The sequence below is a fragment of the Narcine bancroftii genome, chromosome 8 (assembly GCF_036971445.1).
Source record: "Narcine bancroftii isolate sNarBan1 chromosome 8, sNarBan1.hap1, whole genome shotgun sequence".
Lineage (NCBI taxonomy): Eukaryota > Metazoa > Chordata > Chondrichthyes > Torpediniformes > Narcinidae > Narcine > Narcine bancroftii.
Window position 1 is genome coordinate 124,921,204 of NC_091476.1, and position 12,678 is coordinate 124,933,881.

Sequence of the window (12,678 nt, forward strand, 5' to 3'; positions counted from 1 at the left end):
CCCCGCCTCTGATTCCCCAACTCTGATTCCCCGCCTGTGATTCCCCAGCTCTGATTCCCCGCCTCTGATTCCCCATATCTGATTCCCATCCTCTGATTGCCCACCTCTGATTCCCCGCCTCGGATTCGCCAGCTCTGATTCCCCGCCTCTGATTCCCTGCCTCTGATTCCCCGCCTCTGATTCCCCATCTCTGATTCCCCGCCTCTGATTCCCCAGCTCTGATTCCCCGCCTCTGATTCCCCAGCTCTGATTCCCAGCCTCTGATTCCCCGTGTTTGATCCCCTGCCTCTGATTACCTTCCTCTGATTCCCGGCCACTGATACCCCGCTTCTGATTCTGATTCCCTGCCTCTGATTCCCCATCTCTGATTCACCACATCTAATTCCCTGCCTCTCATTCCACGCCCCTGATTCCCCACCTCTGATTCCCCATATCTGAATCCCCGCCTCTGTTTCCACGCCTCTGATTCCCTGCCTCTGATTCCCAACCTCTGATTCCCCACCCCTGATTCCCCATATCTGATTCCCCGCCTCTGTTTCCCTGCCTCTGATTACCCGCCCCTGTTTCCCCATATCTGATTCCCCGCCTCTGATTCCCCAACTCTGATTTCCCGCCTCTGATTCCCCAGCTCTGATTCCCCGCCTCTGATTCCCCGTGTTTGATTCCCTGCCTCTGATTCCCCGCCTCTGATTCCCCATCTCTGATTCACCGCCTTTGATTCGCCACCTCTGATTCCCCATATCTGATTCCCCACCTCTGTTACCCCGCCTCTGATTCCCCGCCACTGATTCCCCATATATCATTCCCCGCCTCTGAATCCCCATCTCTGATTCCCGGACTCTGATTCCCCACCTCTGATTCCCGGCCTCTTATTCCCGGCATCTGAATCCCGGCCTCTGATTCCCGGCCTCTGATTCACCGCTTCTGATTCTGATTCCCTGCCTCTGATTCCCCATCTCTGATTCCGCACATCTGATTCCCTGCCTCTGATTCCCCACCTCTGATTCCCCATATCTGATTCCTCGCCTCTGTTTCCCCGCCTCTGATTCCCCGCCTCTGTTTCCCCATATCTAATTCCCCACCTCAGATGCCCCAACTCTGATACCCCGCCTCTGATTCCACAGCTCGTATTCCCCGCCTCTGATTCCCCGCATCCGATTCCCCATATCTGATTCCCCGCCTCTGTTTCCCCGCCTTTGATTCCCCGCCTCTGTTTCCCCATATCTGATTCCCCGCCTCTGATTCCCAACTATGATTCCCCGCCTCTGATTCCCCAGCTCTGATTCCCCGCCTCTGATTCCCCGCGTTCTATTCCCTGCCTCTGATTCCCCGCCTGTGATTGCCCATCTCTGATTCACCACCTCTGATTCCCCACCTCTGATTCCCCATATCTAATTCCCCGCCTCTGTTTGCCCGCCTCTGATTCCCCGCCTCTGTTTCCCCATATCTGATTCCCCGTGTCTGATTCCCTGCCTCTGATTCCCCGCCTCTGTTTCCCCGCCTCTGATTCCCTGCCACTGATTCCCTGCCCCTGATACCCCAGCTCTGAATCCCCGCCTCTGATTCCCCGCGTCTGTTTCCCCGCCTCTGATTCCCCGCCTCTGTTTCCCCATATCTAAGTCCCCGACTCTGATTCCCCAACTCTGATTCCCCACCTCTGATTCCCCAGCTCTGATTGCCCGCCTCTGATTCCCCGCATCTGATTCCCTGCATCTGATTCCCAGCCTCTGATTCCCTGCCTCTGATTCCCAACCTCCGATTCCCCACCTCTGATTCCCCATATCTGATTCCCCGCCTCTGTTTCCCCGCCTCTGATTCCCCGCCTCTGTTTCCCCATATCTGATTCCCGGCCTCTGATTCTCCGCCTCTGATTCCCCGCCTCTGATTCCCTGCCTCTGATTCCCCATCTCCGATTCCGCACATCGGATTCCCTGCCTCTGATTCCCCGCCTCTGATTCCCCGCCTCTGATTCCCTGCTTCTGATTCCCAACCTCTGATTCCCCACCTCTGATTCCCCATATCTGATTCCCCGCCTCTGTTTCCCCACCTCTGATTCCCCGCCTCTGATTCCCCAACTCTGAATCCCCGCCTCTGATTCCCCAGCTCTGATTCCCCGCCTCTGATTCCCCGCATCTGATTCCCTGCCTCTGATTCCCCGCCTCTGATTCCAGGCCTCTGATTCCCAGCATCTGATTCCGGCCTCTGATTCCCGGCCTCTGATTCCCTGCTTCTGATTCTGATTCCCTGCCTCTGATTCCCCATCTCTGATTCCGCACATCTGATTCCTTGCCTCTGATTCCCCACCTCTGATTCCCCATATCTGATTCCCCGCCTGGGTTTCCCCGCCTCTGATTCCCCGCCTCTGTTTCCCAATATCTAAGTCCCCGCCTCTGATTCCCCAAATCTGATTCCCCACCTCTGATTCCCCAGCTCTGATTCCCCGCCTCTGATTCCCCGCATGTGATTCCCTGCATCTGATTCCAAGCCTCTGATTCCCTGCCTCTGATTCCCAACCTCTGATTCCCCACCTCTGATTCCCCATATCTGATTCCCCGCCTCTGTTTCCCCGCCTCGGATTCCCCGCCTCTGTTTCCCCATATCTGATTCCCGGCCTCTGATTCCCCGCCTCTGATTCCCCGCCTCTGATTCCCTGCCTCTGATTCCCCATCTCCGATTCCGCACATCTGATTCCCTTCCTCTGATTCCCCGCCTCTGATTTTCCGCCTCTGATTCCCTGCCTCTGATTCCCAACCTCGGATTCCCCACCTCTGATTCCCCATATCTGATTCCCCGCCTCTGTTTCCCCGCCTCTGATTCCCCGCCTCTGATTCCCAACTCTGATTCCCCGCCTCTGATTCCCCAGCTCTGATTCCCCGTGTTTGATTCCCTGCCTCTGATTCCCTGCCCTGATTCCCCATCTCTGTTTCACCGCCTTTGATTCGCCACCTCTGATTCCCAATATCTGATTCACCGCCTCAGTTTCCCGGACTCTGATTCCCTGCCTCTGATTCCCAACCTCTGATTCCACACCTCTGATTCCCCATATCTGATTCCCCGCCTCTATTTCCCCATATCTGATTCCCCGCCTCTGATTCCCCAACTCTGATTCCCCGCCTCTGATTCCCCAGCTCTGATTCCCCGACTCTGATTCCCGGCATCCGATTCCCTGCCTCTGATTCCCCGCCTCTGATTCCCCATCTCTGATTCCCCGCCTCTGATTCCCCGTGTCTGATTCCCTGCCTTTGATTCCCCGCCTCTGATTCCCCGCCTCTGATTCCCTGCCACTGATTCCCTGCCCCTGATTCCCCACCTCTGATTCCCCACATCTGATTCCCCGCCTCTGTTTCCCCGCCTCTGATTCCCCGCCTCTGATTCCCCATATCTGATTCCCTGCCTCTGATTCCCCAACTCTGATTCCCCACCTCTGATTCCCCAGCTCTGAATCCCCGCCTCTGATTCCCCGCGTCTGATTCCCTGCCTCTGATTCCCCGCCTTGATTCCCCATCTCTGATTCACAACCTCTGATTCCCCACCTCTGATTCCCTATATTTGATTCCCCGCCTCTGTATCCCCGCCTCTGATTCCCCGCCTCTGATTCCCCATATCTGATTCCCCGCCTCTGATTGCCCACCTCTAATTCCCAGCCTCTGATTCGCCAGCTCTGATTCCCCGCCTCTGATTCCCCGCATCTGATTCCCTGCCTCTGATTCCCCGCCTCTGATTCCCCATCTCTGATTCACCGCCTTTGATTCGCCACCTCTGATTCCCCATATCTGATTCCCCACCTCTGATTCCCGGCCTCTTATTCCCAGCATCTGATTCCCGGCCTCTGATTCCCGGCCTCTGATTCCCCGCTTCTGATTCTGATTCCATGCCTCTTATTCCCCATCTCTGATTCCGCACATCTGATTCCCTGCCTCTGATTCCCCACCTCTGATTCCCCATATCTGATTCCCCGCCTCTGTTTCCCCGCCTCTGATTCCCCACCTCTGTTTCCCTATATCTAATTCCCCACCTCTGATGCCCCAACTCTGATTCCCCGCCTCTGATTCCCCAGCTCTGATTCCCCGCCTCTGATTCCCTGCATCCGATTCCCCATATCTGATTCCCCGCCTCTGTTTCACCGCCTCTGAGTCCCCGCCTCTGTTTCCCCATATCTGATTCCCGCCTCTGATTCCCAACTATGAATCCCCTCCTCTGATTCCCCAGCTCTGATTCCCTGCCTCTGATTCCCCGCGTTCTATTCCCTGCCTCTGATTCCCCGCCTGTGATTCCCCATCACTGATTCACCACCTCTGATTCCCTACCTCTGATTCCCCATATCTAATTCCCCGCCTCTGTTTGCCCGCCTCTGATTCCCCGCCTCTGTTTCCCCATATCTGATTCCCCGCCTCTGAATCCCCAACTCTGATTCCCTGCCTCAGATTCCCCAGCTCTGATTCCCCGCCTTTGATTCCCCCCGTCTGATTCCCAGCCTCTGAATCCCCGTGTCTGATTTCCTACCTCTGATTCCCCGCCTCTGATTCCCCATCTCTGATTCACCGCCTCTGATTCCCCACCTCTGATTCCCCCTCTCTGATTCCGCACATCCAATTCCCTGCCTCTGATTCCCCAACTCTGATTCCCCACCTCTGATTCCCCAGCTCTGATTCCCCGCCTCAGATTCCCCGCGTCTGATTCCCTGCCTCTGATTCCCCGCCTCTGATTCCCTGCCTCTGATTCCCCATATCTGATTCCCCGCCTCTGATTCCCCAACTCTGATTCCCCGCTTCTGATTCCCCAGCTCTGAATCCCCGCCTCTGATTCCCCGCGTCTGATTCCCTGCCTCTGATTCCCCGCCTCTGATTCCCCATCTGTCATTCACAACATCTGATGCCCCACCTCTGATTCCCCATATCTGATTCCCTGCCTCTGTTTCCCCGCCTCTGATTCCCCACCTCTGTTTCCCCATATCTGATTCCCCGCCTCTGATTCCCCAACTCTAATACCCCGCCTCTGATTCCCCAGCTCTGATTCCCCGCCTCTGATTCCCCGCATCTGATTCCCTGCCTCTGATTCCCCGCCTCTGATTCCAGGCCTCTGATTCCCAGCATCTGATTCCGGCCTCTGATTCCCGGCCTCTGATTCCCTGCTTCTGATTCTGATTCCCTGCCTCTGATTCCCCATCTCTGATTCCGCACATCTGATTCCCTGCCTCTGATTCCCCACCTCTGATTCCCCATATCTGATTCTCCGCCTCTTTTTCCCCGCCTCTGATTCCCCGCCTCTGTTTCCCAATATCTAAGTCCCCACCTCTGATTCCCCAAATCTGATTCCCCACCTCTGATTCCCCAGCTCTGATTCCCCGCCTCTGATTCCCCGCATCTGATACCCTGCATCTGATTCCAAGCCTGTGATTCCCTGCCTCTGATTCCCAACCTCTGATTCCCCACCTCTGATTCCCCATATCTGATTCCCCGCCTCTGTTTCCCCGCCTCGGATTCCCCGCCTCTGTTTCCCCATATCTGATTCCCGGCCTCTGATTCCCCGCCTCTGATTCCCCATATCTGATTCCCTGCCTCTGATTCCCCAACTCTGATTCCCCGCCTCTGATTCCCCAGCTCTGAATCCCCGCCTCTGATTCCCCGCGTCTGATTCCCTGCCTCTGATTCCCCGCCTTGATTCCCCATCTCTGATTCACAACCTCTGATTCCCCACCTCTGATTCCCTATATTTGATTCCCCGCCTCTGTTTCCCCGCCTCTGATTCCCCGCCTCTGATTACCCATATCTGATTCCCCGCCTCTGATTGCCCACCTCTGATTCCCCGCCTCTGATTCGCCAGCTCTGATTCCCCGCCTCTGATTCCCCGCATCTGATTCCCTGCCTCTGATTCCCCGCCTCTGATTCCCCATCTCTGATTCACCGCCTTTGATTCGCCACCTCTGATTCCCCATATCTGATTCCCCACCTCTGTTTCCCCGCCTCTGATTCCCCGCCTCTGATTCTCCATATCTCATTCCCCGCCTCTGAATCCCCATCTCTGATTCCCGGACTCTGATTCCCCTCCTCTGATTCCCGGCCTCTTATTCCCAGCATCTGATTCCCGGCCTCTGATTCCCGGCCTCTGATTCCCCGCTTCTGATTCCCGGCCTCTGATTCCCCGCCTCTGATTCTCCATCTCTGATTCCCCGCCTCTGATTCCCCGTGTCTGATTCCCTGCCTTTGATTCCCCTCCTCTGATTCCCCGCCTCTGATTCCCTGCCACTGATTCCCTGCCCCTGATTCCCCACCTCTGATTCCCCACATCTGATTCCCCGCCTCTGTTTCCCCGCCTCTGATTCCCCGCCTCTGATTCCCCATATCAGATTCCCTGCCTCTGATTCCCCAACTCTGATTCCCCGCCTCTGATTCCCCAGCTCTGAATACCCGCCTCTGATTCCCCGCGTCTGATTCCCTGCCTCTGATTCCCCGCCTTGATTCCCCATCTCTGATTCACAACCTCTGATTCCCCACCTCTGATTCCCTATATTTGATTCCCCACCTCTGTTTCCCCGCCTCTGATTCCCCGCCTCTGATTCCCCATATCTGATTCCCCGCCTCTGATTGCCCACCTCTAATTCCCAGCCTCTGATTCGCCAGCTCTGATTCCCCGCCTCTGATTCCCCGCATCTGATTCCCTGCCTCTGATTCCCCGCCTCTGATTCCCCATCTCTGATTCACCGCCTTTGATTCGCCACCTCTGATTCCCCATATCTGATTCCCCACCTCTGATTCCCGGCATCTTATTCCCAGCATCTGATTCCCGGCCTCTGATTCCCGGCCTCTGATTCCCCGCTTCTGATTCTGATTCCCTGCCTCTTATTCCCCATCTCTGATTCCGCACATCTGATTCCCTGCCTCTGATTCCCCACCTCTGATTCCCCATATCTGATTCCCCGCCTCTGTTTCCCCGCCTCTGATTCCCCACCTCTGTTTCCCTATATCTAATTCCCCACCTCTGATGCCCCAACTCTGATTCCCCGCCTCTGATTCCCCAGCTCTGATTCCCCGCCTCTGATTCCCTGCATCCGATTCCCCATATCTGATTCCCCGCCTCTGTTTCACCGCCTCTGATTCCCCGCCTCTGTTTCCCCATATCTGATTCCCGCCTCTGATTCCCAACTATGAATCCCCTCCTCTGATTCCCCAGCTCTGATTCCCTGCCTCTGATTCCCCGCGTTCTATTCCCTGCCTCTGATTCCCCGACTGTGATTCCCCATCACTGATTCACGACCTCTGATTCCCTACCTCTGATTCCCTATATCTAATTCCCCGCCTCTGTTTGCCCGCCTCTGATTCCCCGCCTCTGTTTCCCCATATCTGATTCCCCGCCTCTGAATCCCCAACTCTGATTCCCTGCCTCAGATTCCCCAGCTCTGATTCCCCGCCTTTGATTCCCCCCGTCTGATTCCCAGCCTCTGAATCCCCGTGTCTGATTTCCTGCCTCTGATTCCCCGCCTCTGATTCCCCATCTCTGATTCACCGCCTCTGATTCCCCACCTCTGATTCCCCCTCTCTGATTCCGCACATCCAATTCCCTGCCTCTGATTCCCCAACTCTGATTCCCCACCTCTGATTCCCCAGCTCTGATTCCCCGCCTCAGATTCCCCGCGTCTGATTCCCTGCCTCTGATTCCCCGCCTCTGATTCCCTGCCTCTGATTCCCCATATCTGATTCCCCGCCTCTGATTCCCCAACTCTGATTCCCCGCTTCTGATTCCCCAGCTCTGAATCCCCGCCTCTGATTCCCCGCGTCTGATTCCCTGCCTCTGATTCCCCGCCTCTGATTCCCCATCTGTGATTCACAACATCTGATGCCCCACCTCTGATTCCCCATATCTGATTCCCTGCCTCTGTTTCCCCGCCTCTGATTCCCCACCTCTGTTTCCCCATATCTGATTCCCCGCCTCTGATTCCCCAACTCTAATACCCCGCCTCTGATTCCCCAGCTCTGATTCCCCGCCTCTGATTCCCCGCATCTGATTCCCTGCCTCTGATTCCCCGCCTCTGATTCCAGGCCTCTGATTCCCAGCATCTGATTCCGGCCTCTGATTCCCGGCCTCTGATTCCCTGCTTCTGATTCTGATTCCCTGCCTCTGATTCCCCATCTCTGATTCCGCACATCTGATTCCCTGCCTCTGATTCCCCACCTCTGATTCCCCATATCTGATTCCCCGCCTCTTTTTCCCCGCCTCTGATTCCCCGCCTCTGTTTCCCAATATCTAAGTCCCCACCTCTGATTCCCAAAATCTGATTCCCCACCTCTGATTCCCCAGCTCTGATTCCCCGCCTCTGATTCCCCGCATCTGATACCCTGCATCTGATTCCAAGCCTGTGATTCCCTGCCTCTGATTCCCAACCTCTGATTCCCCACCTCTGATTCCCCATATCTGATTCCCCGCCTCTGTTTCCCCGCCTCGGATTCCCTGCCTCTGTTTCCCCATATCTGATTCCCGGCCTCTGATTCCCCGCCTCTGATTCCCCATATCTGATTCCCTGCCTCTAATTCCCCAACTCTGATTCCCCGCCTCTGATTCCCCAGCTCTGAATCCCCGCCTCTGATTCCCCGCGTCTGATTCCCTGCCTCTGATTCCCCGCCTTGATTCCCCATCTCTGATTCACAACCTCTGATTCCCCACCTCTGATTCCCTATATTTGATTCCCCGCCTCTGTTTCCCCGCCTCTGATTCCCCGCCTCTGATTCCCCATATCTGATTCCCCGCCTCTGATTGCCCACCTCTGATTCCCCGCCTCTGATTCGCCAGCTCTGATTCCCCGCCTCTGATTCCCCGAATCTGATTCCCTGCCTCTGATTCCCCGCCTCTGATTCCCCATCTCTGATTCACCGCCTTTGATTCGCCACCTCTGATTCCCCATATCTGATTCCCCACCTCTGTTTCCCCGCCTCTGATTCACCGCCTCTGATTCTCCATATCTCATTCCCCGCCTCTGAATCCCCATCTCTGATTCCCGGACTCTGATTCCCCTCCTCTGATTCCCGGCCTCTTATTCCCAGCATCTGATTCCCGGCCTCTGATTCCCGGCCTCTGATTCCCCGCTTCTGATTCCCTGCCTCTGATTCCCCATCTCTGATTCCGCACATCTGATTCACTGCCTCTGATTCCCCACCTCTGATTCCCCATATCTGATTCCCCACCTCTGTTTCCCCGCCTCTGATTCCCCGCCTCTGTTTCCCTATATCTAATTCCCCACCTCTGATGCCCCAACTCTGATTCCCCGCCTCTGATTCCCCAGCTCTGATTCCCCGCCTCTGATTCCCTGCATCCGATTCCCCATATCTGATTCCCCGCCTCTGTTTCCTCGCCTCTGATTCCCCGCCTCTGTTTCCCCATATCTGATTCCCGCCTCTGATTCCCAACTATGATTCCCCACCTCTGATTCCCCAGCTCTGATTCCCTGCCTCTGATTCCCCGCGTTCTATTCCCTGCCTCTGATTCCCCGCCTGTGATTCCCCATCACTGATTCACCACCTCTGATTCCCTACCTCTGATTCCCCATATCTAATTCCCCGCCTCTGTTTGCCCGCCTTTGATTCCCCGCCTCTGTTTCCCCATATCTGATTCCCCGCCTCTGATTCCCCAACTCTAATACCCCGCCTCTGATTCCCCAGCTCTGATTCCCCGCCTCTGATTCCCCGCATCTGATTCCCTGCCTCTGATTCCCCGCCTCTGATTCCAGGCCTCTGATTCCCAGCATCTGATTCCGGCCTCTGATTCCCGGCCTCTGATTCCCTGCTTCTGATTCTGATTCCCTGCCTCTGATTCCCCATCTCTGATTCCGCACATCTGATTCCCTGCCTCTGATTCCCCACCTCTGATTCCCCATATCTGATTCTCCGCCTCTTTTTCCCCGCCTCTGATTCCCCGCCTCTGTTTCCCAATATCTAAGTCCCCACCTCTGATTCCCCAAATCTGATTCCCCACCTCTGATTCCCCAGCTCTGATTCCCCGCCTCTGATTCCCCGCATCTGATACCCTGCATCTGATTCCAAGCCTGTGATTCCCTGCCTCTGATTCCCAACCTCTGATTCCCCACCTCTGATTCCCCATATCTGATTCCCCGCCTCTGTTTCCCCGCCTCGGATTCCCCGCCTCTGTTTCCCCATATCTGATTCCCGGCCTCTGATTCCCCGCCTCTGATTCCCCATATCTGATTCCCTGCCTCTGATTCCCCAACTCTGATTCCCCGCCTCTGATTCCCCAGCTCTGAATCCCCGCCTCTGATTCCCCGCGTCTGATTCCCTGCCTCTGATTCCCCGCCTTGATTCCCCATCTCTGATTCACAACCTCTGATTCCCCACCTCTGATTCCCTATATTTGATTCCCCGCCTCTGTTTCCCCGCCTCTGATTCCCCGCCTCTGATTACCCATATCTGATTCCCCGCCTCTGATTGCCCACCTCTGATTCCCCGCCTCTGATTCGCCAGCTCTGATTCCCCGCCTCTGATTCCCCGCATCTGATTCCCTGCCTCTGATTCCCCGCCTCTGATTCCCCATCTCTGATTCACCGCCTTTGATTCGCCACCTCTGATTCCCCATATCTGATTCCCCACCTCTGTTTCCCCGCCTCTGATTCCCCGCCTCTGATTCTCCATATCTCATTCCCCGCCTCTGAATCCCCATCTCTGATTCCCGGACTCTGATTCCCCTCCTCTGATTCCCGGCCTCTTATTCCCAGCATCTGATTCCCGGCCTCTGATTCCCGGCCTCTGATTCCCCGCTTCTGATTCCCGGCCTCTGATTCCCCGCCTCTGATTCTCCATCTCTGATTCCCCGCCTCTGATTCCCCGTGTCTGATTCCCTGCCTTTGATTCCCCTCCTCTGATTCCCCGCCTCTGATTCCCTGCCACTGATTCCCTGCCCCTGATTCCCCACCTCTGATTCCCCACATCTGATTCCCCGCCTCTGTTTCCCCGCCTCTGATTCCCCGCCTCTGATTCCCCATATCAGATTCCCTGCCTCTGATTCCCCAACTCTGATTCCCCGCCTCTGATTCCCCAGCTCTGAATACCCGCCTCTGATTCCCCGCGTCTGATTCCCTGCCTCTGATTCCCCGCCTTGATTCCCCATCTCTGATTCACAACCTCTGATTCCCCACCTCTGATTCCCTATATTTGATTCCCCACCTCTGTTTCCCCGCCTCTGATTCCCCGCCTCTGATTCCCCATATCTGATTCCCCGCCTCTGATTGCCCACCTCTAATTCCCAGCCTCTGATTCGCCAGCTCTGATTCCCCGCCTCTGATTCCCCGCATCTGATTCCCTGCCTCTGATTCCCCGCCTCTGATTCCCCATCTCTGATTCACCGCCTTTGATTCGCCACCTCTGATTCCCCATATCTGATTCCCCACCTCTGATTCCCGGCCTCTTATTCCCTGCATCTGATTCCCGGCCTCTGATTCCCGGCCTCTGATTCCCCGCTTCTGATTCTGATTCCCTGCCTCTTATTCCCCATCTCTGATTCCGCACATCTGATTCCCTGCCTCTGATTCCCCACCTCTGATTCCCCATATCTGATTCCCCGCCTCTGTTTCCCCGCCTCTGATTCCCCACCTCTGTTTCCCTATATCTAATTCCCCACCTCTGATGCCCCAACTCTGATTCCCCGCCTCTGATTCCCCAGCTCTGATTCCCCGCCTCTGATTCCCTGCATCCGATTCCCCATATCTGATTCCCCGCCTCTGTTTCACCGCCTCTGATTCCCCGCCTCTGTTTCCCCATATCTGATTCCCGCCTCTGATTCCCAACTATGAATCCCCTCCTCTGATTCCCCAGCTCTGATTCCCTGCCTCTGATTCCCCGCGTTCTATTCCCTGCCTCTGATTCCCCGACTGTGATTCCCCATCACTGATTCACGACCTCTGATTCCCTACCTCTGATTCCCTATATCTAATTCCCCGCCTCTGTTTGCCCGCCTCTGATTCCCCGCCTCTGTTTCCCCATATCTGATTCCCCGCCTCTGAATCCCCAACTCTGATTCCCTGCCTCAGATTCCCCAGCTCTGATTCCCCGCCTTTGATTCCCCCCGTCTGATTCCCAGCCTCTGAATCCCCGTGTCTGATTTCCTGCCTCTGATTCCCCGCCTCTGATTCCCCATCTCTGATTCACCGCCTCTGATTCCCCACCTCTGATTCCCCCTCTCTGATTCCGCACATCCAATTCCCTGCCTCTGATTCCCCAACTCTGATTCCCCACCTCTGATTCCCCAGCTCTGATTCCCCGCCTCAGATTCCCCGCGTCTGATTCCCTGCCTCTGATTCCCCGCCTCTGATTCCCTGCCTCTGATTCCCCATATCTGATTCCCCGCCTCTGATTCCCCAACTCTGATTCCCCGCTTCTGATTCCCCAGCTCTGAATCCCCGCCTCTGATTCCCCGCGTCTGATTCCCTGCCTCTGATTCCCCGCCTCTGATTCCCCATCTGTGATTCACAACATCTGATGCCCCACCTCTGATTCCCCATATCTGATTCCCTGCCTCTGTTTCCCCGCCTCTGATTCCCCACCTCTGTTTCCCCATATCTGATTCCCCGCCTCTGATTCCCCAACTCTAATACCCCGCCTCTGATTCCCCAGCTCTGATTCCCCGCCTCTGATTCCCCGCATCTGATTCCCTGCCTCTGATTCCCCGCCTCTGATTCCA